Source organism: Pongo abelii, chromosome 10 (assembly GCF_028885655.2).
Source record: "Pongo abelii isolate AG06213 chromosome 10, NHGRI_mPonAbe1-v2.0_pri, whole genome shotgun sequence".
Lineage (NCBI taxonomy): Eukaryota > Metazoa > Chordata > Mammalia > Primates > Hominidae > Pongo > Pongo abelii.
The window spans coordinates 117,264,124-117,281,828 of NC_071995.2; positions in this window are offsets into that span (position 1 = coordinate 117,264,124).

The window sequence follows — 17,705 nt, forward strand, 5'->3', positions numbered from 1 at the left end:
CTAAGAACAAAAGCTTTGGAATCAGGATTTGAATCTGGCTTTACTGTTAAGCTGGCTAGGTGTGACCTTGGGCAACTTAATTTCTTTGAACCTCAGTTTCCTCATTTGCTAAATCATATCTACTTCAGATACGTTTTTGAGGATTCTAATAATATTAACACAGCCCCAATTACCTTCTGGTAAGAGTAAAATTTTAAAAAATATTTAAAACGTAGCACCTACTGTGCTAAGTATTTTGTTAACTCACTGAATCCTCGTAACAACTCTATGAGGTAGCTTCAATTATAGTCCTCGTTTTGTAATTGAGGAAATCGAGAAACAGAGAGGTTAAGTAACTTGCTCAAGGTCACACAGCCAGTAAATGGCAAGCCGGGATTCTGAGCCCAAGCAGTCTTTCCAGAGTCCCTGCCCTCATTCACCATGCTGTACTGTGAGGAGTACATAACACAGGGTTGGACATGGTTACTGCCAGTCTACGGAGACTGTCCCTACCATTGCAGATGCTGTGGCCATTTGTATACTTCTGTCTTTGGATGCTAGTCTGACTACCAGATCCTAAGCGGTCAGAACAATTTCAGAAAAGCTACTTCAGCTAACAGCAGACTACGAAGGTAAAGCTGCTGGCTTTAGAGACCATGCTCAGCATCACCTCCTACAAATGGGTGGGGACTGCCCCAGGTGCAGAGGTGAGAAGGACTCTGAGGCCCAAGTTCCAGTATAGCAAGAAACAGTTGCCCAATCCATTTTTTCTGCTGTGAGCAAGGGAGTCCATTTAGTGTTCCTGATTTAGTTTGAGCCCTTCATTTGAAGATGAAAACAGCTGCAGCCCAGTGATGTTAAATGACTTTCTCGTGGTCTTAGGGCTATAGTCAGTACTACAGCTGGAATATGGTTGGGACAATCATTTGAGGACCTCTTTATGCCAGGCTGGGTGCTGGAAAGCATAGTGGACAGTTCCTGGGATGTGAGACTTTCAGGACTAAGACCAGAAAGTCCCAGGCACACTGGGATGGAAATACCCTAACACTGCCATGGTTCTATGGGTTCATTTTTGCCTCTGTCTGTACCTGCCCAGCGGAGGTGATGAAGGCCCTGAGTTCATAATCCTGGCCTAGCCACTCATTAACCTTGGGACATTTTCTTAGTCTCTGTGTGCCTCAGTGTTAGGGTATTCCCATCCCAGTGTGCCTGGGACTTTCTGGTTTTAGTACTGAAAGTCTTGTATCCCAGGAGCCCCATCAGACTGGGGCAAGCTGGGATGGGTGGTCACCCTACTCAGTTTCCACTGTAAAATGGGGGTGACAACTGCTATTGTTTCACAGATTTGATTTGAGGGTTAAGTAATTTGTTATTGATAAAGTACTTAGAAGTAGTGTTTGGGACATAGTCTTTTCTCTCTCTCTCTCTGTGTATATATACATATGTACATATATGTGTGTGTAATATATATTACACATATGCACACATATATATACACACACATGTACATACACACATTTTTAGAGATGAAGTCTCACTGTGTTGCCCAGGCTGGAGTACAGTGGCTATTCACAGGCACCATCATGGCTCACTGTAGCCTCAAACTCCTGGCCTCAGGCAATCCTCCTGCCTCAGCCTCCCAAGTAGCTGGGACTAAAGGCAATACATATTTATTTTTCCTTGTTATTCTTGTTTTCATTATGATTGGAACAAAGTGTTTCCACCACAGAACGGATCCCTGGAGACCTTCACTCTTATCCCAAACAAGACAGGGAACTTTGCTATGATCATCTGTTGGTCACCTGCAGCCAGTTGTTTGGAGTGTTTCTTCATCTGCTTGAAATAGTAAATAATCGTAAGCTTGAGGAACACATTCGTCATTGCATTCAATTCAAAAACCATTTATTGAATTTTACTGCATATTAGGTAGTGTTCTAGGCTCTTTTGGGGGATTCAGAGAAAGCTAGGCAGGCCTTGAGCAGTGTCTACTACCAGGAATGGGAATTCCATACAGAGGAAATGGCTTGAGCAAAAAGACAAGTGGATATGAGGCATGTTTAAAGTCAAATAGCAGCGTGTGTTTACCATACATCACAAGCCTTGAACTTTTTTTCTTTCTTTTTTTTTTTTTTTGAGACAGAGTCTTGCTCTGTCGCCCAGGCTGGAGTGCAGTGGCACAATCTTGGCTCACTGCAACCTCCCCCTCTCCCAGGTTCAAGCGATTCTCCTGCCTCAGCCTCCTGAGTAGCTGGGATTACAGGTGCCTGCCACCACGCCCAGCTGATGTTTGTATTTTTAGTAGAGACGGGGTTTCACCGTGTTGGACAGGCTGGTCTTGAATTCCTGACCTCATGATCCACCCACCTCAGTCTCCCAAAGTGCTGGGATTACAGGCATGAGCCACCGTGCCTGGCCACAAGCCTTGAACTTTAAAACCAGTTTGCTCCCTGTTTGGTTATCTTTTTGCCCTTTCCCATCAAGGACTCGCCTTCCTTTCCTTTCTGCCTCTCTCCTTTCTTCTCCCCACTGTGCCCGCCCTGCTTGCTCTTCTTCCTCTTTCTGTCACCAGTGCGGTGGCTCGTGGCTGACCTGCAGTGACGCTTTCCAATTTCACACTTAACATGCTCCTGAAAGTATTCATAAACTAACTCGTATGTAAAACCAATAAAGGGCAACGGCACACATTCCTGTTAGACAGTAATTTTGCCTGACTCCCTTTCTCCTACTTTGATCAGTCCTCTTCTCTCAAACATGGTCCTTTGACCTTCCCAGAAGTGAAAGCTTTTGGGAATTCAAGCTTGGTGGAGCCCTGCAGGCATATTAGGAAGGAATAAGGGCTCAAATTTATTGAGCACTTATGATGTGTTTGGGTTAGGGCTAAGTACTTTTTATACATTATTGTATTTAATATACCAAACTGCCCTGTGATGTGTGTCTGTGTGATTTCCGTTTTACATATGATGAAAGTGAGGCGTGAGGAGGGAAGTGTTCACCTCTGCACCACGTTCACACATTTCCTTTCCCCTTTGGCTTCCCTCATCCTAATGTAGATGGCCAAAGCATAAAGGACCCTTAATTTTCATCCTAGCCAACTCCTTCCATTTTTCGCTTCTGGAAACAGACGCCAAGAAGGGAAGGAACTTGCCTGAGATCACACAGCTGATTAAGGGTAGAGCAGAAGCTAGAACTCGGTTCTTGCCACTCTCAATTCAGCAATCTAAATGGAGAAAAGAAATCCAGTTGTAAGACTCAGAGGCAGGGGCTTGAGACAGGTTTGAATTTGGATTGAACTCTGCTGCTTACAAGCTGTGTGAACTTAGGCAAATCACATATCCTCTCGGGGCTCCAGTTTCCTCATCTAGAAAGTGGGACTAATAATAGGTTTATCGTCAAGATTAAATGAAGTCATGCAAGCAAAACAATACAATAACTATTGTGCTTCAAACAAACTCTGTAGGTCACTTGAGTGCCTTAGAAAATATAACCTGGCCAGGTGTGGTGGCTCACACCTGTATCCCCAGCACTTTGAGAGGCTGAGGTGGGAGGATCACTTGAGCCCAGGAGTTTGAGACCAGGCTGGGCAACATGATGAAATGCTGTATCTACGAAAATTAACCAGGCATGGTGGTGTGTGCCTGTAGTCCTAGCTACTCAGGGCCTGGGGTGGGAGGATTGCTTGAGCCTGGGAGGTCGAGGCTGCAGTGAGCCATGATCGCACCACTGCACTCCAGCTTGGGAGACACAGTGAGACCCCATCCCAAAAACCAAACAAACAGAAAATGTAGCCCACACCATGCCCGTGCCGGGTGGGCATGGTTGTCGCAGGGATTGCCTACCCCAACTCCTGCCCTACGTGCTCAGGCAGGTCCCATTGTGCCTCAAGGATAAGCCCATCATGAACTTCCCAGGGTACGCCATCCAGGGAAGGCCAACAGAAGCCACTAGTCAAGTGGCTTGACTAGTTCAAGACAAGTAGATCTCCAGGCATCTGTTTTCATCTTGTTAACCTTTTCACTAGAGAAGAGTTTGAATTGCTGCCTCTCTGGGTGTGTGGGAATACCTACTGGATTGTGAGCCAGAGAGGACAGGGACTGGGTCTTTTTGTTTTTCCTCCAAATCTCCCAACACGAGTACATTGTAGGTGCCCGAAGAGTTTGAATTGCTGCCTCTCTGGGTGTGTGGGAATACCTACTGGATTGTGAGCCAGAGAAGACAGGGACTGGGTCTTTTTGTTTTTCCTCCAAATCTCCCAACACGAGTACATTGTAGGTGCCCATTGAGTGCTTGCTGAATGGAGGAATGGTTAGCTACTGCCTCCTACTTCTCATTGCAGGACATCAATATCTTTCTAAAATCATAGTAATATGAAGGCTATCCAGAAAGCCAAAAGGTTCCACAGAGTTGGCCACAAAACAGAGTAGCCCCCTGCCCTCTGTTTTATTTCCCCTTCCCAGAGATTATTTTATCTCTTTTGGCTGATTATTTTATCTCTTTTAGCTGATTATTTTGGTATCTAGTATCTATTTCTAAATAGTCTGCTTATTATTAAAGCTAGATATTTCAGTTCCAGGCGTTATCTACTAAATTCCCACTGTGGGGTCATCCTTTGCTCTCCCAGTGTAGTTATTTCAGGATTTTGATTAGGTCAGTAATCAATGTTTATGTTATTATGACTATGTATGTAAATGCTAGTTGCAGCTGAGCCGTGTTGTACACTATGATTGCTTTATCTTGCCTTGACAGCTTTTCCCCCCAGGAGTTAATAACTGTCTTTTTTTTCTTTTTGTTGTTTGCTTAGTTTTCTATGTACTTATTACTAATTCGACCTTAAACTCTTTATCAAGTGCCCAAATTCTCCCCCTAAGGCATTCTGATGCACCAGGTGTTCCATCAGTTTTGTTACCTTGAAAAAGCTTCCTCCTTGAGGACCCCAACTTGCTCTGCACTGGACTGGTTCCTCCTGGCGTGGCACACAGCTGTCACTCTGGAGTTCCTGCACCACCATGCTGGAGCTCCCTTATCCCTTCTTTGGGTTTGAATCTTTCATTTTTTGTTTGTCTTGCTGTTTCTCTACTTTACTCGCCCATTTTGTTAAAGTACATTTCCAGCCACTTCCCAAGCAGGATTGAAAAGACTTTCATTCTGTTCTTCTAAGTACTTGGCACTTAAACTATATTTTAACCACCCCACCCTTTCCTTCATTTTCATTTCATTTCCTCGTGCTGTTCATTCATTATTGTCAGCATTCTCCACTGTCAGTCTTAAGACGCAGATGTTTGCATGTCTGTGTTTAATCTACTTTCCATCCACTAGAATTTGGTTGTTTCTTCTGCAATGCCCTTTATTTTGATGGGTTTAATTCTAGTCTGGACATTTTTCTTCAAGATTTTGAAGACATTGTTTTATTGCTTTTAAGCTTCCAATGTTGCCCTTGAGAGGTCGGAATTATTCTGATTATTGATTCTTCTAGATGACTTCTTAACATCTCTGGAAGCCTATAGCATTCTCAGTGTTTTGAAGTTTCATGATGATGGGCCTTGGTGTGGGCCCACTATGTTAAGCAGTTAGGAGGTCTTTCTTTCTTTTTATCATCTGGGGAGAATCAGTGCTTATGAGGGTTTTTCAATTCTGAAAATGTATGCCCTTGTATTTCTGGGGGAGAAATATATATATAATGTGATAGCCAGCTCCAAATGGCTTCCAGTGATCCTGTCTCTGGTAGTCACACCCTTGTGCAGTTTACCCTTGTATTGGACCAGGGTTGATCTCTGTGACCAATAGCCTACGGCAGAAATGATAGTATGTCACTTCCGAGATTGGGGTATGAAAGATAGTGCAGTCTTGGATCACTTGCTTTGGGAAATGCCAGTGACCATGTTGACCAGCCTTATGGGAGGCCCGTCTGGCAAGAAACTGAGGACTCCTGCCAATATCCAGTTGGTAACTGAGGCTTCTTGAAGCCCTGTGAGTGAGTCACTTTGAAAGTGGATTCTCTAGCTCCAGTCAAGCCTTCAGATGAAACTGCAGCCCTTGCCAACAACGTGACTACAACTTCACGGGAGACCCTGAGCCAGGACTATCCTATTAGGCTGCTCCCAGATTCCTGACCCTCAGAAATTGGGTAAGATAAAAAAAATTGTTATTATAAGCTGCTGAGTAATTGGGCCAATTTGCTATGCAGCACTGGGTAACTAATGTAATGGATAATTACATTTTCTCTGTTCTTACATTCAGAAATTTCTGTTACTTGGATTTTATACTTCCTATAACAGTCTTCATATTTTCTTTTATCTGTTATTTCCATCTCTTTGTCTTTTTACTCTACATTCTGGGAGATTTTCTAAATTTTATTTTCTAACCCTTCTACTGAGTTTTACCTTTATTCTTGCATTTACAATTTTTTTCTAAGAGCTATTTTTGTTACCTGATTTTTATCCCCTCTTTCTTTTTAAACAATAGTATCCTATTCTAGAGTTCTTTAATCCAGAGACTCTTTATTTTACTCTCTCTACAGAAGAAACCTCCAGTATTTTGCCAGGTTAGGATCCAGGCAATTTTGCTGTGTGAAGTGGGGAACTAGGGACCTGAGAGCCTCTTAAACTGAATTTCAACCAGCCCCTTTGCTTCCCCTTCCATGAATAGAGGTCCCTGGTGCTGCTAATCTATGATTCTCAGTTTTCTCCACTGTCAGCTTAAGATTCAGCTGTGTTTTTTAAATTTACATTCATCTTCTACAATTTTTTTCTCTCTAATTTCTTTATTCTAGTGGGTTTAATTCTAAACAAACAAACAACCTTTTTTTTGTGGGATTTCATGGAAAAGGGGAAAACAGATATGTATATTTAACCAACACTGTTTTTTTTTTTTTTTTGAGATGGAGTTTCGCTCTTGGTTGCCCAGGCTGGAGTGCAGTGGTGCAGTCTCGGCTCACTGCACCCTCCACCTCCCAGGTTCAAGCAATTCTCCTGCCTCAGCCTCTCAAGTAGCTGGGATTACAGGTGCCCACCACCACACCTGGCTAATTTTTGTATTTTTAGTAGAGACGGGGTTTCACCATGTTGGCCAGGCCGGTCTTGGATTCCTGACCTCAAGTGATCTGCCCACCTCAGCCTCCTAAAGTGCTGGGATTACAGGCGTGAGCCACCATGCCTGGCTTAACCAACACTTTTTACCTCAGCTCTTCATGCCACACCTGCTCCCACCTCTCTTTGAGACTTTCTGTGATTCATTGACTATCTCATAGTCACTGTGGTTCTGAGGTCATGGTCCTGAATAACTACAGTGGGAACATAGTAGGTCATTTCCAAATAATCAGTACATCCTTACTTATTGCAAAGCTGCTGACTTGTGCCTGAAGTTACGTCAGTGGCCTTTAACTGCAGACTTTGATTTCAGAGCTGAGTGTCAAGATTTAAGAAAAGGAATTTACATACATTCACCTTGAAGGTCTGAATGTGTATATATAACACAATGCCTGTGGGTTTATATGCATATATGTGGAATACACACATCTCAAGAATAAGCCTCTTGCCAAACAAAACCCACCTTTGGACTGTGGGTGAATTGAGAAGTGTGAAAAATGTGTAGCCTAAAGTATATTTAAATATTCATGACGTCTTCAAAGCAAAGCTGTTGGGAAGACTAAGCCACCTGGAACACAGCTGTGATAGCACAATGAGGCCTTCTGAAAAATCACAGTCTCGTGCAGTGCTGGGAAGAATATTCGGAGGTGACCGAGTCAGACCCCCTGCTGCCACTGTAATAAAAGCTATTTTGGATTTGCCATGTCCATTAGTGAGATTAGATTAATATTTAGAAAGTGTCTTCCTGTCTTAAAGATAATTGTATTTTGAATTATACAACTTATGTGGGGCAACAAATTTCATTTGCTTACTGCTTATCCTTCATGTGATATGATTTTTAAGGATGGCAATTATGTGGCACACTTGCCACTACTCTTCCCCCTTGTACCCATGGCAGACATTAGTAATTAATCATGGCCCTCATTTCCTCTAGGCTCAGATGTGAGATCTCAGAATCCTTTTCCATGCATGTTCCTGGAAGCCACTGAGAATTGACTGGGAAGTGGGGAGCACACCAAATGAAACATACATGCCATTTCTGGTTGGGTCTTTTATCCCCAGCCTCAGTTGAACAGGCTTCAGTTCACATCGTTTTAGCCAAAACTGATTTATGCACAGTCTTTTCAGAACACATTAGGGTAGAATTTTGTTTTGTTTTTTTTTTGTGACGAAAATAACCTTAGTAATTTTGTTTTTGTTTTGGTAACTTAGGACAACCCACACCCCCTGGTTGTCCTGATTTTTTATTTAAATGCTGAGTTTAAGTGCTTGTGCTGTTGGCGTCTTGAACTGAACAGCACACTTTACGTTTATTCTATTGCATGTCATTGTCTTTTTATTCTAAGCAAGAGGTCAGCAAATTATGACCCATAGGCCAAATCTAGCTCACCATCTGTTTTTGTAAATAAAGTTTTATTGGAACACAGCCACTTCCCTTACTTTGTGCATTATTTATGTCTGCTTTTGCACTACAAGGGCAGAGTTGAGTAGTTGCAACAGAGATTGGCTCACAAAACCGAAAATATTTACTATCTGACCCTTTACAGAAAAAGTTTCCTAATGTGGTTCTAAGTTATCACTTAAGCCTCTTTTGGTCGTCAACTTTACCCAATATTTTCTCCATGTACATTAAACTTATTTACTAACCCACTTAATTATACTTCTTTCCAGCCTGCCTTTCTCCATTTTGTTCACTGATTCTCCCAAGCAATGTTAAATACCCTGTTGCCATTCAGATATACTAGTAATAACACTCCTATTTGTTGAGCACTTATTATGGTCCAGGCAGTACTAAGCACCCTACATAAATTAAGTGAGCAAAAATGTAAGTAAATTGCTTGGCATAATGCCTGGCATATGGTAAATACTCAATTATTATCTTTACTTTTTACAACAGCTCTAGGAAAGGTTAGGTATTACTAAATAAAGAGTTTAAGTAACTTACCCAGGGTAGCTGAGCTGCTAAGTGATAGAACTACATTCCAACTCAATTTGGACTGGTTGTAAGACTTGTGACCTTTCTGTTAAACCTTATTGTCTTTTTCTGCCATATTTTCCAGGCTTACCAGTCTAGTAATCTGTCAAATAATTATGATAATGATGATATAAATAAGTAATTATATAAGTGTACAACATATGTAGTTGTGTTAGGGATGGCAAATATCCAAGTTACTGGTGGTGAATCTGTATGGGTCTGCAGCAACCTCAATTCTTGCCTCCACAGAAGAAAGAAGTCGACTGAGGGGGATGAGGCAGAAAAAGAGTCTGAGGCAAATTTCAGAGCAGGAGTGGAAGTTTATTAAAAAACTCTAGAGTAGGAAAGAAAGTAAAGTACACTTGGAAGACACCCAAGTGGGCACTTTGGAGGTCAAGTGCCTGTTTAACCTTGATCCCAGGACTTTATAGGCTGGCCTACTTCCAGCACCTCTCACCCCTTTCCTTTCATTCTTCTGGCATGCGCGGTGCCCTCCTTGCACTTGGGAGGTGAGCATGCGCAGTGTGTTTAAGCAGTTGCATGCATGCTTACCTGAGGCTTTCTTCCCTTTTCTTGTGAGATGCCCCTGGAAGGTCATATTTCACCATTTTGCCTCTTAATGCAAGTGCTTGAGCCCACTTGCTTAATCCTGAAAGCTGCCAATTACCAATTTCAGGTGTTTTTATCTATTCGGAATCGCTGGTGCCTGCTGTGACCAATTATCATTTTCATGTGACAACTGCTGGACAATCAGGAAACTGCCAAGCCATCACCTGATGGTCGTCTGACATTCCTGGTGGGTTGGGGGAGCCCTCTCTTGCCCTGCTCATACCTGACCAGCTACCTATTGTAACAGTTGTATATATGTGTGGTACAGTGCATTATCTCAGATCTTCCTTTAAAAATGGCCAGGTTAGATATTGTTCCTGTTTTATAGATGAAGAAACTGAGGCTGAGAGAATGTCATACAGTTAATAAGCTGTTTGCTGGTATAATTCAAAGTTTGTATGATTTAAAATACTTTATACCACACTGCTATGATAAAGAACCACGATATGTGGCTGAACTGACATTCATTCAGCAGTTTTTACAGTATACATTTATAGAGTAACTACCCTATACCAACTCCTGTGCTCAATCCATGCTGTATTTTTTTCTGTAGTAATCCCCCCTTATCTGCAGTTTTGCCTTCTATGTTTTCAGTTATCCAGTATTAGCCATGGTCCAAAAATATTACATGGAAAATTCCAGAAATAAACCATTCATAAGTTTTAAATTGTGCACTGTGCTGAGTAGCATGATGAAGTCTTGAGTTGTCCTGTTCTTCCAGCCCAGGAAGTGAATCATCTCTTTGTCCAGCATCTCTACACTGTAGACACTACCCACCCATTAATAATTTGGTAGCTACCTTGGTTATCAGATTGACTGTCGAGGTATCGCAGTGGTGGTATTCGTTATTTTACTTTTAATAATGACCCCAAAATGCAAGAGTAGTAATGCTGGCATATTGCTATAATTGTTTTATTTTATTATTGTTAATGTCTTACTGTGCCTAATTAAACTATAATATGTATATATGAAAAAACATAGTACATACAGGGTTTGGCACCATACAAGGTTTCAGGCGTCCACTGGGGGTCTTGGAATGTATCCTCCTTGGATAAGGGGGGCTATTGTTAGTGAATTCCTTTCCTAAGTGTTCACAAACTGTCTAATTATCTAATGTTTGTTTTTTCATTTAGTGTATTTGGTAACAGATGTTTTGGGTTACGTTATCAACCCTTCTAATGAATTTCAAATCCTACCTGTTTTGCACCTCAATTTCCCCACCTGTGAAGTGGGAAGGATAATACCTGTTTTCACATCTTCTCATTCTCTATGTTTAGGAAACCTTGAACAAGAGGGTTTACATTAAACAGAGGTAGCACAGTGGCAATCTGTGGGTAGGATCCAACCCAGAGATTTTTGGGCTTACGCAGTGAATTTTAAGAAATTGAATTAATTTAAAAAGCTTAAAATGGAGATATTTTTGAACTTTTCTTGAGTAATTAGATAACCTTGCAAGACTGGGCTTGTCCCACGTGGGCACAATGGACTAGAGGAAGCTTCTTTCTTTAGACAGAGCACACACTCTCCTGTTACCCATCTCCATCATGCCTGTTGTCTTCCCCACATTGAAGCCATGTCGCTTACTGTTTTAAATGTCCCATTTTAGTCATTTGCTCTACTGTCTGGTCTTTGTAGACATTTGAATTTGAACATTCAATCAGGAGAGATTTCAGCTGGACATAAGAAGGAACCTCATCAACAGGATGAAATAAATGTGCTTTACAACCATTTGAACTGAATGGATGGAAAAACCTTAATTCCTTGATTCTATGTAATTTTTTTTTTTCAGACAGAATCTCGCTGTGTCACCCAGGCTGGCATGCAGTGGTGCAAGCTCAGCTTAATGCAACATCTGCCTGCAGGGTTCAAGCGATTCTCATGCCTCAGCCTCCCGAGTAGCTGGGACTACAGGCACATGCCACCCACCATGTCCGGCTAATTTTTGTATTTTTAATAGAGACAAGGTTTTGCCATGTTGGCCAGGCTTGTCCTGAACTTGTGATCTCATGTGATCCACCTGCCTCAGCCTCCCAAAGTGCTGGGATTACAGGCGTGAGCCACCATGCCCAGCTGATTTTATGTATTTTAAAGGAACTTAACTTTAAATCAGAATAGGACATTTTAAATAAAAATAAATGCAAGAAAAGCTGTTTTTAACATGCACATACGTCAGTATAGACTGTGATGCCCACCTGCTTATTGGGGGCAAAATGTTAACTCTATTAGGCTGCTAAGGAATTACATACAAATTCCAGCTGGTCTCACTGAGAAGCCCCTGGATACCTTGGACAGCGCACCACCATCACCAGTTCTTTTCCGAGTTTGCTCTCCTGCAGGAGAAATACTTTATTTGGTATACTCTCTTAAAGTCCAACTAACTCCGGACTCTAATTTTTAAAACAATTGTCTCTCTTATAAAGGGGACTATAAAAGGGACTAGAGGCCGGGCGCGGTGGCTCACGCCTGTAATCCCAGCACTTTGGCAGGCCGAGGCCGGCGGATCACGAGGTCAGGAGAACGAGACCATCCTGGCTAACACTGTGAAACCCCGTCTCTATTAAAAAATACAAAAACAAAATTAGCCGGGCGTGGTGGCCGGCGCCTGTAGCCCTAGCTCCTCGGGAGGCTGAGGCGGGAGAATGGCGTGAACCCGGGAGGCGGAGCTTGCAGTGAGCCGACATCGCGCCAGTGCACTCCAGCCTGGGCGACAGAGCGAGACTCCGTCTCAAAAAAAAAGGTGGGGGGTGAGATTGAAAAGAATGGATAATTCTGCCAAAATGTCATTTCTTCTGGACATTTTATTTCCTTTATGCCCTTTTTTGGTTTATTGACTGCCTATTTTCAAGGACTGGTGGTGCACGCGTTTATTTCTTCTTCCTGAAAGCTACAATGCATTTGCTGTGTGCTTTCTACACTGCTATTAACAATGCCTGACCATCGTGAGTGGTCAGTAATGCTCAAAGAATGCATGCCTGCTTTCCTATGCTAATAGTTACAGTTGCTCATCTCAGTCACAAAGAGCATGGTCCTGATGGGAAAGGAGTAGAATGTTTGATCCCTTTCTAGAAAGTGTGTTTTGTTTGAGTTCTCTGAAGTAGGCTGCATCTACTTCCCTGACAGTTTCCCAAAACTGTCAGCTTTGTTTATAAGCAGGATGAGTGAAATAAGAGAATCAGGTCTGGCATCCCCCCCTACTCTCAAGACACACACACACACACACACACGCACACTGCAGTTTGAAGTGTACTTCCCACAAAACACACAGCTCATGTTAGGCACCAGTCATTCCTTGAGTCTAGGACCTTGCCCAGGCTTTACATTTCACAACCGTCCTTTGGCAGCAAAGCAAACAGCAGTTAGATCTTGTGGGGCCAAGCAGAAATCTCCTTCCCCAACCATACCATTCCATATTAATATCATTTCTCCTTTGAACTCTTAGCACTTGCTCTCTGTACTACTCACTTGAGAGGTAATCATGCACATCTCTTGTTTTGTTATTTAAATCTGGTATTTAACCTCTTCTCTGTTAGTGTCTTTATCTCCCTACAGGATCATAGCAAACTGAATATAAAGGTAGATATTAACATGATTTCCTGTACGTAGTAAATCTGTTCCTTAGTTCAGGTTACCCTAAAAAGTATGCCTCAAGACAAGGTTTGGTGTCTATTAATTGATTTGGGGGGTGATACCACATTAAGTTGGTGAAGAAGTAGGAAAGTGAGACAGGCAAAGGAAGGACAGAAAAGAATGTGACAGAAAGTGAGTTACCTCCTGTGGGCAACGGGGCACAGTTCTGCGGGGGACCCTTTCAGACAGCTCTGTCCAACAGAAATATAGTCATGCACCGCTTCATGATGGTACGGTATGAGAAATGCATTGTTAGGCTGCGTGCAGGGGCTCACGCCTGTAATCCCAGCACTTTGGGAGGCAGAGATGGGTAGATCATTTGAGGTCAGGAATTTGAGACCAGGCTGACCAACATGGTGAAACCCCTACTAAAAATACAAAAAAATTAGCTGAGTATGGTGGCGCATGCCTGTAATCTCAGCTACTGGGGAGGCTGAGTCAGGAGAATCACTCGTACCTGGGAGGTGAAGGTTGCAGTGAGCCGGGATTGTGCCACTGCACTCCAGCCTGGGTGACAGAGTGAGACTCTGTCTCCAAAAATAATAATAATAAATAATTTAAAAAATGCATTGTTAGATGGTTTTGTCATTGCATGAACATCATTGCACTCACAAACCTAGAGGGTTCAGCCTACTATACACCTAAGCTATATGAAGTAGCCTCTTGCTCCTAGGCTACAAACCTGTACAGCATGTTACCGTACTGATCACTGTAGGCAATTATAATGGTGAAGATTTATATATCTAAACATATCTAAGCTTACAAAAAGTACGGTAAAGATACAGTATCATAACCTTATGTAAGCACTGTTGTATATGCAGGCTGTCGGTATATTATGTTGTTATGCAGTGTATGACTATAGAATGCAAGCCACAAATGCAAGCCACATGTGTAATTCTAAATTTTTCTTTTTTTTGAGACGGAGTTTCGCTCTTGTTGCCAAGGCTGGAGTGCAATGGTGCGATCTCAGCTCACTGCAACCTCTGCCTCTCGGGTTCAAGCAATTCTCCTGCCTCAGCCTCCCAAGTAGCTGGGATTACAGGCACCCACCACCATGCCCAGCTAATTTTTGTATTTTTAGTAGAGATAGGGTTTCACCATGTTGGCCAGGCTGTTCTTGAACTCCTGACCTCAAGTGATCCGCCTGCCTCGGCCTCCCAAAGTCCTGGGATTGCAGGCATGAACCACTGCACCCAGCCTACTTCTAAACTTTGTAGTGGCCACATTTAAAAAGTAAAATGAAATAGATGAAATTATATATTTTATTTAGCCTAATATATCCAAAACATCACTTCAGCATGTAATCAATATAAAAATATAAATGAGATATTTTACATTTCTTTTTCATACCAAGTCTCTGAGATCTGGTGTATTTTTATTTTATTCTTGTCAATTTGGACTAGGCACATTTCAAGTGCTCAATAGCCCCTTGTGGCTAGTGAAAACTCTGTGGAACAGAACAGCTCTAAGGGACACTAGAAAAATAGCACAGAGTTGTCTCAGAATGGGGAATGTATTCATTGGCCAATACCCGTTCATAATTGGTTGAGTGTCACTCTTGGGAACGTTATCTCCTGGGCACTTCTAGTTCACCCTGTGGCAGAAAACATCCTCAGGTAGAGAGACACAGGAGGCCATAACCACGGACAGGAAATGTCTACAGGTGACCTGGTGTATTAGTCCATTTTCACGCTGCTGATAAAGACATACCTGAGACTGAGTAATTTATAAAGAAAAAGATTTAATGGACTCACAGTTCCACATGGCTGGGGAGGCCTCACAATCATGGTGCAAGGTGAAAGGCAGGTCTTACGTGGTGGCAGGCAAGAGAATGAGAGCCGAGCAAAAGGGGAAACCCCTTATAAAACCATCAGATCTCATGAGACTTATTCACTACCACAAGAACATTAGAGAGGAGACCACCCCATGACTCAGTTATCTCCCACTGGGTCCCTCCTACAACACAACATGTCAGAATTATGGGAGCTACAATTCAAGATGAGATTTGGGTGGGAACACAGCCAAACAAACCATATCACCTGGGATATGGGCAGAGCTCCTACAGTTTCTGCTGTAATCTTTTATAATCTTTTTTTTTTTTTTTTTTTTTTTTTAGTGAATAAGTCTCATGAGATCTGATGGTTTTATAAGGGGTTTCCCCTTTTGCTCGGCTCTCATGCTCTTGCCTGCCACCGTGTAAGACCTGCCTTTCACCTTGCACCATGATTGTGAGGCCTCCCCAGCCATGTGGAACTGTGAGTCCATTAAATCTTTTTCTTTATAAATTACTCAGTCTCAGGTATGTCTTTATCAGCAGCGTGAAAATGGACTAATACACCAGGTCACCTGTAGACATTTCCTGTCCGTGGTTATGGCCTCCTGTGTCTCTCTACCTGAGGATGTTTTCTGCCACAGGGTGAACTAGAAGTGCCCAGGAGATAACGTTCCCAAGAGTGACACTCAACCAATTATGAACGGGTATTGGCCAATGAATACATTCCCCATTCTGAGACAACTCTGTGCTATTTTTCTAGTGTCCCTTAGAGCTGTTCTGTTCCACAGAGTTGTCACTAGCCACAACCTGGGTCTCGCTGTTGCCCAGGCTAGAGTGCAGTGGCACGATCTCAGCTCATTGCAATCTCTGCCTCCCGGATTCAAGTGATTCTTGTGCCTCAGCTTCCCAAGAAGCTGGGAAGATGAGATTACATGTGTCCACCACCACACCTGGCTAATTTTTATATTTTTAATAGAGATGGGGGATGGCCATGTTGGCCAGGCTGGTCTCAAACTTCTGACCTTAGGTGATCCACCCAGCTTGGCCTCCCAAATTGCTGGGATTACAGGCGTGAGCCACGGCACCTGACTTCTGCTATAATCTTAAATAATTATGTGTTGGTTGGTTGAAAAACGTCTGGATTCCTGCCATGGCAGCCTTTTCACCTTAGTTTTGGACTCAGCATTAAAGACTGCCATACATGGTTGTGCAGGCTGAGCACTATGTAACTCTAGGGGGCACCACTCACCTAGACTTCTTAGACTGCCATATGCGTGGCACCCCTAAAGTTACACAGTGCCCGACCTACACAACTCCTCTTACCCTTCGACTATTACAAAGCTCATCACTTTGGGGAAAGAGTAAAGGATTGATAGAACAGACATATTCACTTGGGCTTAACTACAATATTCTGTCTTTTAAGGGTCACTAAAAATTTTAAGCACCTGCCACCATTTCCCTGCAAAGCCAGCATCATGAGTAATCAGCAGAAGCCAGCACCTCCAGGGCCCGCAATCACTCTGAAGGAGTTAGCTTCACGCCCGCTGCTAATTTTAGCTTGCAATCTACGAAGGGTATCAATGAGTCTTTTTGCCAAGCACTCTTACAGACATGGCTTGAAAGTGTCTCTCCCAGGCTGGAGCTGGGATCTAGGTGAAAGCAGTATATGTGATCCAGAGCATTCTGCCCAATGGGAGCCTTCCCCATTGCGCCTGCCTGAGCCCCTCTATCTCTACTCGGCTTCCTTACCACAGTCACCCACAAGGTGTCTGGGCTGTGAGAGTCAATGAATTCTGGATGCCCAAGTTCAGTCATGCAGTCAGAAAGGGGCTCTGAGTTGACTTCACTCTGGTTTCATTTATTCTTCTGTGGTGAGTGACAAGTCATGCAAGTAAAATCAAATTGGTGTGATTGATAGCATCTAGAAAAAAAATCAGAGCAGTTTGTGGAAAGGAAGTCATAGAATTAATTGAATACAGAATTGGAAAGCAACTCAGAAATCATCCCAAGCATTTCCTGTTCCAGATGATGAGTTGAAGAATCAGAGGTCAGGAAGCTCACTGAGGGCCATATAGTGGGTTAGTGGGAGAGGACCAGCCTCCTCTGTGGAAGAGACTATGTCTGCCTCCCCAGTGCATTATATCTGGCACATAGTTAGCATTCAACGAATGTTTATGGAATGAGTTTATGCATTTTTATGACATTCAGGTTACCAAGAGGCCAAAACTATATAATTTTTTTCCTGTATCATGTCGTGAGCATTTGTTGTTTTTGCAAATCCAGCATCTATTACCCTTCCTGCTTATAGTGCATCCCTCTCCTACACTAGGGGGAGGAAGCATATGATCCAATTACAGCCAATCAGAGCATTTCATTCCCCTAGTCATGGTGATTTGTTCAATGATTGACATGCAATTCAAGTCAGACTGGTCAAAGACAATGAGACTCAGTTCTTGGGACTTTTGGGTCATGTTGTCAACAACAGAGCCAGCCTGAGAATGAAGCCGATACAGAGGAAAGCAGAACTAAGGGCTAGAAAGAGCAAGGGCAAGTTTGGGTGATGGCATCCGACCCCAATATCCATGTGTATCTGAAGCCAGTGTCTATCCCTGAAATTTTTAGTTATGTGAGTGGATAATGTCCTCTCTTAATAAAAAAA